The 8373-nt window shown below is 43.4% G+C and overlaps 1 non-coding gene across 1 annotated transcript; it reads right to left on the bottom strand.

Annotated features, from left to right (window-relative positions):
* Positions 1–1437: 1437 nt before the first annotated feature.
* LOC120279727 lies at positions 1438–1544 on the bottom strand. The gene has a single exon (XR_005542031.1). It is a non-coding gene; the product is annotated as a small nucleolar RNA R71 (small nucleolar RNA).
* Between the last annotated feature and the right edge of the window lie 6829 nt (positions 1545–8373).

The raw sequence follows: 8373 nt of genomic DNA, 5'->3' as shown, positions 1-8373 counted from the left end.
TGGTAACCTTGTGAGTGAGTGACACACCATGAGCGTTAGACAAAACTAGGTTGGAGAGGGTTGAGAGGGTGAGTCGAGAGGTACAGGAGCGTCCCCTTTCCTCTCCGGCATGATAGATTCTACCTCCGTTCCTCGAGTTCTTTGCGGCCATAATAGAGTGAATGGTCTAAGGGATGAACTTCCGCTGGGGCTTAGTTGCGAGTGCAATAGAGTGAAGCGTTGAGGTGATGTTAGTATCTAGGGCTTAATCGTGGTTAGGGACCTTCCACCTGGACCAAAGGGTTAGGTCTATAATTAGGAAGAGATTTATCACTTGGAATCCCTAGAGCTCATGGAAACTCTATGCGAGTGCGAGGTTGAGAGGTTATCTAATTTCTCCTCCGGGACATGTATAGAGTTAGGCATAGTTGACCTTAGATTTGGGACTATGTAATTAAGGATTTCCTCGACTCACCATTGCATTGATTAGGAAGCATAATAGAGGATTCTTGCACTTGAAACAATTATCCTAGGTGGAGCATTATCCGGGTACCCCATCTTTATCGATTGCCTTACCTCCTTCTTTACTTTTGCTCTCTTACTTGTTGTTTTTATTGTTAAGAATTGAATCATTATCACACTTATCATCATTGATCTTTCACATAGCTAAGAAGCGTATTAAGTATTTTTATTCCCTATTCCTTGTGGATTCAATACCCGCTCATCCGGGATTATTACTTCGACAAACCCGTGCACTTTGCGGGATATACGCAAGGGGATCTTGTCAAGTTTTTGGCGCCGTTGTCGGGGAATAGGCGTTTAGAGATACTTTGCACTTTGTTTTCTTAGCTATTTCACCATACATTCTATTTCATATCTTCTTATTCTATCATCGTTCTGATTTTTTTTCTTTTTCTTTGGTTGCAGCTTCAGGTTATGACCCGAGGGAATCCCTCAATATTGATTGAAGGGGATCCTGAGCTTGAACGTACACTTAGAAGAAAAGGGAAAGAGCTTGTATAAGAACAATCTAATTTAGCTGATTTGGAAGTGGAAGGATCTGAAAACATGGCAGAAAAGAATGAGCAATATCGAACATTATCCGATTATGCCAGACCTTCAGATTTGGGGACACAGTCGAGCATTGTGCGTCCCCCGATTACAGCTCAGAACTTTGAGTTGAAGCCGGCATTCATCCACATGTTGCAGCAATCTGCACAATTCAATGGTTTGGCTGATGAGGATCCAAACAGTCACATAGAGAGCTTTCTCGAGGTGTGTGATATGCTGAAGATAAATGGGGTGACGGATGATGCCATCAAATTGAGAGCCTTCCCATTTTCCCTAAAGGGGAGAGCGAAGCAGTGGCTACACTCGTTACCTAGAGCGTCAATTACCACGTGGGAGGAGATGGTGGAAGATTTTCTAGCTTGTTATTTCCCTCCCGAAAAATCAGCAAAGCTTAGGAACGAGATCTCATCCTTTGTTCAGTTGGAATTGGAGTCTCTATTCGAGACATGGGAAAGGTTCAAGGAGCTCCTGAGGAAGTGCCCGCAACACGGATTCCCAGAGTGGATGATTCTTCAAACCTTTTACAATGGTTTGAAACCGAGTACAAGGCAACCCTTTGATGCGGCAGTAGGAGGTACCTTAGGTAGCAAGACCCCCGAAGAGGCCCGTCGGTTGATTGAAGAAATGGGGTTAAACAGCTACCAATGGAATGCTAGGGAGAAGAAAAAGGTGGCCGGTCTCCATGAGATAGATGCGGTAACGGTAACTTCATTGGTGGCCCAAGTGGAAAATTTGAGTAAGAAGTTAGATCTTCTAACTTCAAATAGAGTGGCGGCCGTGACTAATTGCACTGTGTGTGGTGGAGGACATGCTCCCTCCGATTGCCCGATCTCTATTGGTGATGTTTCTTTGGTGGAGAATGTTGATTTTGTAGGTAATGGCATGAGATCTCAAGGAAACCCATATAGCAATACCTACAATCCGGGTTGGAAGAATCATCCCAATTTCTCATGGAGTAATCAAGGTCCACAAAAGGCCATGGGGCCACCGGGTTTCCAACAACAACAACAAAACTCTCAGGTGGAAAACAAAGTCTCAGGTTTGGAAAACCCAAATGACTGACCTAGAGAAGCACTTGGCAAGATTTGTGCAATCTGCAAATACTAGGTTTGAATTAGTTGAGGTTACACTTCGCAACCACACCACCTCTTTGCATAACCTTGAAAATCAGATGGGGCAAATTGCGAAGTCTCTCTCTGAAAGGCCACATGGAAGCTTGTTGAGCAATACAGAGACCAATCCAAGAGAGCACATGAAGGTGATCACTTTGAGAAGTGGTCGTGAGGTTGAAGGTAGGCTTCCAAGTGAGAAGCCAAAAGAACACGCACCCGAGGTTATAGAGGTAGCAGAGGGAACAAGCAAAGAGAAAGAGGTGGCACCCCCACCTTTCAAGCCAATAATCCCTTATCCATCTAGATTGAAAAATGACCAAGGGGATGAACAGTACAAGAAGTTCCTGAGTTTGTTCAAGCAACTCCACATCAATATTTCCTTTTGTTGAGGCATTGGCCCAAATGCCTAAGTATGCGAAGTTCTTGAAAGACTTGTTAACTAACAAGAGGAAGTTGGAGGAAAGTGCTTCAGTGATTTTAGATGCTTCATGCTTGGCGGTATTGCAAATGAACATGCCAAACAAGAAGAAAGACCCGGGAAGCTTCATCATTCCGTGTAATATTGGCAATCTAGGTGAAGAAATGGCATTGGCGGACTTAGGGACAAGTATCAACGTCATGCCATACACCTTCTTTCAAAAGCTAGGCTTGGGCGAGCCTAGGCCTACTCGGATGACTTTGCAATTGGCGGACCGAATAGTGCGACATCCGAGAGGCATCATTGAAGACGTGCTTGTCAAGATGGACAAGTACATTTTTCTGGTTGACTATGTAGTGCTAGATGTCGATGAGGATGCGGATGTACCCTTGATACTTGGGTGAGTGTTCTTGCGGACTTCCAAAGCATTGATTGACATGGACGGCAGAGAGCTCACATTGAGAGCTGGAGATGACAAGCTCACATACCGCCTTGCTAAAGCCATGCGGCATTCTCTTGAGTTCAATGATACTTTATACTTTCTAGATACTACTGATGAGATTATTGATGAATACATGCAGGAAATGTTCAATCCGGATCCATATGAAGCTTTGTTCAACCAAGAGGAGGGCAATGAAGAAGTAATGATGCTTGGTTTCGACAGAAGAAGTACCATCTACCCCGGGCATCTTGAAGAAAGTACTCCGGAAAATGAAGAGGGCTAGGAGACGCCACCGGAAATACTCCAAGGCTGTTGGAGACATACGTGAACCGAAGAAGTTGGACGTATCATTGTTAGGTGGTCCGAAGCCCGATAATACACCCTCTACTATCAAGAGACTTTGCACATCATGCTTTCAAGCCATGGGTAAGAGGGCAACTTTCATTCATGAACCCCATTGAGGTAAGACAAAGTACATCAAGCTTAGTGAAGTTAAACAAGCGCTTCATGGGAGGCAACCCAAGTGTTTACTATTTTCTTAGCTTTTAATTTAGTTTGTTTGCATGAATAATTTGTTAAGTGTTGGTGTCTTAATTTCTTAGACGCTTGTGCTGAGATTTCCTTGTGCACTTTGAATTTTAATCGTGTGTTTTCATGTGGAATTGGCGAAGTTTGGTCGTTTGAGCTCTATTCAATGTTCTTCACAGGTAAAAATTACATAATAGAGTAGGCTCTGAGTGTGTAAACATATTCAGAAATCTTCTGTAGAGCCTGCAGATTTTTCTAAGTCATCCAGAGAAAACACACGGGAGTGTGGAATTTCCGCACACCCTTGGAATTGCACTGCAAGCTCATCCAGAGAAGGCACAGGGGCGTGCGGCTGCCCCTGTGAATGATCATGCGACTGTCCCACGCCCGTGGGTAATTTCTGCATGGGCGTGCGAATTCCTGCAGAGTTGGGAGGATTATCCTGAAAGCACACAGTTGCGTGAACTCGCCCATTGTGGGCGACCTTTGTGACCTACGCAGGGGAGTTCTCTCCATCCCGAGAAGACACAGGGGCGTGTGGCTGCCCCTGTGAGTTGGGCATGTGAATGTTCATGCCCGTGCGGAATTTTCCGTACTGGCATGTATAACACTTAGTATTTTTCTCGGATGTCCACAGAAACCACAGGGGACATGCGGTGCCCCTGTGGGTCGGCCACACGGGCGTGGGTACTTTCCACACGCCGTGCGAGAGCAGTCAAACTCGAAGGAGTAGTTTTCCCGAGAGCGCACAGGGGCATGCATGCACCGCTGTGGCTCTCTTGTAATGAAGCGCACGAGCGTGGGTATTTTCCGCACGCCTGTGTGGATGCACAGAATTCCAAGAGACGCGATTTTTTCCTTAAAAACCTTGTGATCCATCTCATTCTTCATCTCTAGTCTTCTAAAAACTACTTCTGATCATCTTTTCGACCGCTCATCGTCGTTTTGGAGGATTTTGCTTCACATATCTTACCGATTTTCAAAGTTTTCATATTTATTTCTTCAGTAACCTTTTTATCCTCTTTTCTTCGCCAACTCTTGTTTTTCACAAATTAAATATCTTTCATTGCGAATTTTCATTTTTACAATGCATGGTGTATGTTTAGAAAGCATCTGGATGCGGTTCTAAGTTGAATTTTTAAGAGTTGTTGTGCACCCTGCGGGACTTTCACGCCCTGCAGATCCACACGGGCGTGGGTAATTTCCACAAGCCCATGTGGAATTCTGTAGTATACTGCTGATGAGCAGCTTTGATCGTTTTTTTCTTTTGTACGATAGATATGGCACCTCACGTGAAGAAGAACGAAGTAAAGCATCTCAGAGTCACCCCACCCGAGCCACTACACTTGGATTTATCAAAATCCCGAGCAACAGACTCGATTTGAGAGACTTTCAGCACTCGGTTTTGGTCAGACTTGTTTCACGGATTTGCAAGTGCTGAGAGATATTCAGCGGGGTGACGAGCTGGTTAATGAAATTGATGAGATGCTAGCAGTAGGGAGCTGGAGGAGGCTACTGACGATCAATGAGCCATCTTACCACGCATTGACACTCAAGGTTTTAGCGTCTTTTGAGTTTCGGTTGATGCATGGGAGATTTGACACTATGGATGCTATACAGTTTCGGGCATTCGGTCATCCATTTTCCATGAGTGTCACTGAGTTTTTGATTCGGATGGGCCTGTACGATATTGCTTATACAGGTACAGTGGAGTATTGACGATTACCGGCAGATTTCCCAGTATCATTGACTCCACATCATGCGTATAGGATTCTGTGTGGACATGGGGAGTATGAACCGGTGTTGTCGAAGGCCACTAGCCTATCCCAGTCGAGCTACAGGTATTTACACGAAGTTATCAGCAGGTTGGTGTCAGGTCGAGCTGATAACACATCTGCTCTGACCAAGCAGGATCTTCTCTTTTTATACTCCATGGCCCGCAATGTGCCGATTCACTTGGGGTGCATATTAGCAGATATTGTGAGATACCAGGGCTAGTTTGTTAGATTGGGTTTATTATTTGCTGGCCTTTACATTACCAGGCTCATTTTGGGAATGGGTTTGGGGGATGCTTTACGTGGTGCTGAGAGAATAGTTACGCCTACCCCTCTTGCGTTTGATACGATCAGGATGATGGGGTTGGTACGGAGATGTGGGCCAGGGGTCTATATTCTTACTACAGCTACCTCAGAGACTGCCAGGAGCGAAGGAATTACTGTGGAGGGTTCCCCGCAGATTCCCAGACCTCCTGCAGCGCAGGGTCCTCGAGCTTATGACCGTATTGAGAGGCTTGAGAGCGTTGTGAGAGAGATTCAGACCGAGATGGCGGAGCTCCGCGCTATACAGTAAGCTCAGTATAGAGATCTTATTGCCCGGTTTGACTTTCTACGAGATCTATTGAGATCCAGACCCTCAGTTCCTCCAGCACCCTCATCCCCTACCCCGTCACCAGTAGACCCACCATGTGCATCTTCACCAGCAGCAGCAACAGCACCTGAGCCCGAGGGTGACACCGACATTTGATTTTTAGTTCTTTTTCTTTTATGCATTTTATTTTAGACTTGTTCACTCAGAAAGGATTATCCTTCTGAGTTTATTTTCATTTTGCATCTCGAGTTGTATTCATTGTCTGTCTTTTATATATACTCGAGATATTTTGTTTTTAGTGAGCTTCACTGAACCCCCTCGTGTATGTGTGCAGATGGTCTGGTCTTCTTGGGAATTGAAACTTAGTCATGGGCACGGCCAAGGTGCTTAGGCACTTAGCCGTGTGAGCTTCACACCCCGTCGGAACACTACCCCCATGGAATTAGCTTCATCAAACGCAACACTAAGAGTCAGGGGAGTATTGTTTTGATTACTTCTCCCACATTTGCTTTTGAACGATATTTATTTTGAGTGAGCTTGCATGTGTACATTGGGGACAATGTACAACTTAAGTGTGGGGGTGAGTTTCATAGTGCACACATTCTTTTCTATTGTTCTTGATTGATATATGCTCACATAGCCAATGGCGGTTCACCTTAGTTGCAAGAATTGTATTCTTGAGTTTAGGAGAATTTCTAACATTGAATGTTTTCATGCTCTAGTTTTGCTTGAATGTCTAAGAATTTTTGCCCGATTTATACTTGTTACACTACTCACTTGTTAGACTCTTTTGGAAACTCAAGTTTGATGTTAAAGGGACTAGTTATAGTTATTTCTTGTGTTGAATTCAAAAACAAAAAAAAGTTTAGTTTTATTGGTTATTTGTGCTTGTGGGTAGAAAGAGCTACCACCTATGAAGTATGAAGCTACTCTCATAAGTCGGATACTAGTTATGCCCTAATGAGAGAAAGAGCTATCTCATAGGATGAGTGAAAGCTACCACTCCGATAGAAAGAGATACCACCTCAAAAGTGTGAAAGCCACCTCAACGGCCGCTTTAGAAAGGGCTACCTTAGAGGATGTGTGAAGCTACTACCATCTTTGAAATTGTTTTCACTTTTGTAGATAAATAAGTCCCTTATACTTAGAACTTTGAGGAGTATACCTTGGGTTGTTTTGAGTGAGTTCACACATGTACACGATTTCGGGTTTGTTGTCCTTTTTTATTCAATTTTTAGCTAGAGCATTGATTTTTATATTTAATGTTGAAATTTCCCTTACTTGTAGAATGCTCTCTTTGTATACTTTGGTGAACCTAAAGCCAAGCACTTTCAATATTTTCTTCATTGATGCACAAAAGGTTTAATTTTTGCTTGAGGACAAGAAAAAGCTTAAGTGTTGGGGAGTTTGATAAGTGCTTGTGCGATATGAATGCGAAGCGTTCATTCCTTATGTTGAGCATTACTTTTCTCGGGTTTTACACTAATATGTGTGTTTTTTATGTTACTTTCATGCAGGTAGGGTTGTGAGGCCAAGTATGAAGGACAGAAGCCAATGTGGAGCACAATGCACTGATTCTTGCCCGTCCATTCCTCAGCACCAGGGGTGCCCTAATTGATTTGAAAGGAGGGAAGTTAATGTTATGAGTCAGAGAAGAGGAATGGGTGTGCACTTTGCCAGTTGCTATGAAACATTCTTTAGATCATGATGACACACTTTACTTTATTGATGAAACTGATAGGTTGATTTCTGATTGTGTGAAGGAGGTGCTCTCTATAAACACTTTGGATGAGTATTTGGGAGAGTTGGAGAATGAAGAACAAGAAGAACCTCGCTACCATCCTCAAATTCACAACTTGAAGCAACCAAAAGAGAGGGTGTCCTACACTAAGGCTAAGGAAAAAGATAAAAATGAATCATTTGTGATGAAAATATGGAGAGAGATTCATGGGAAAAAAAAGAAAGGTAGCAAGCTTCATCACCCCACATCTCGTGGAGGAAAGGTAAATTTTTCACCCCTCTACTCATGAACAATTCGAGGTCTTCTCAATGTTATCACTGAATCTGCCGGGAAGAAAAAACACTAAAAGGGAAACCGAGGGTGGATTCCAACTCTTTGAGCCTCCATGAGATAAGGAATGAGGTACGTCAGGTTTATGACGTTAAACAAGTGCTTCTTGGGAGGCAACCCAAGCATTCGGGGGTGTTTTCTTTCATTTTTCAAATTTTAGTTTATAGTTCATTTCACTTTTCATATTTCTTAGACTTCTGTTGCTTTTGAATATGTTCATGCTCACACACTTGGCACATTGCTCTCGTCATTCTAATTGTGGTGTATTTGCGCAACTTCTTGAGAAACTCATGTTTAGGTGTTAATTCATGTTCAAGATCATCATTTTATTCATTTCATATATTTTTAGAGAAGTCTTCGACCTTGCCATACCAATTTTTTCATC

The sequence above is a fragment of the Dioscorea cayenensis genome, chromosome 16 (assembly GCF_009730915.1).
Source record: "Dioscorea cayenensis subsp. rotundata cultivar TDr96_F1 chromosome 16, TDr96_F1_v2_PseudoChromosome.rev07_lg8_w22 25.fasta, whole genome shotgun sequence".
Classification (NCBI taxonomy): Eukaryota; Viridiplantae; Streptophyta; class Magnoliopsida; order Dioscoreales; family Dioscoreaceae; genus Dioscorea; species Dioscorea cayenensis.
The sequence above is the reverse complement of the archived record's forward strand: the minus strand, read 5'-3'. Positions and strand labels throughout refer to the sequence as shown.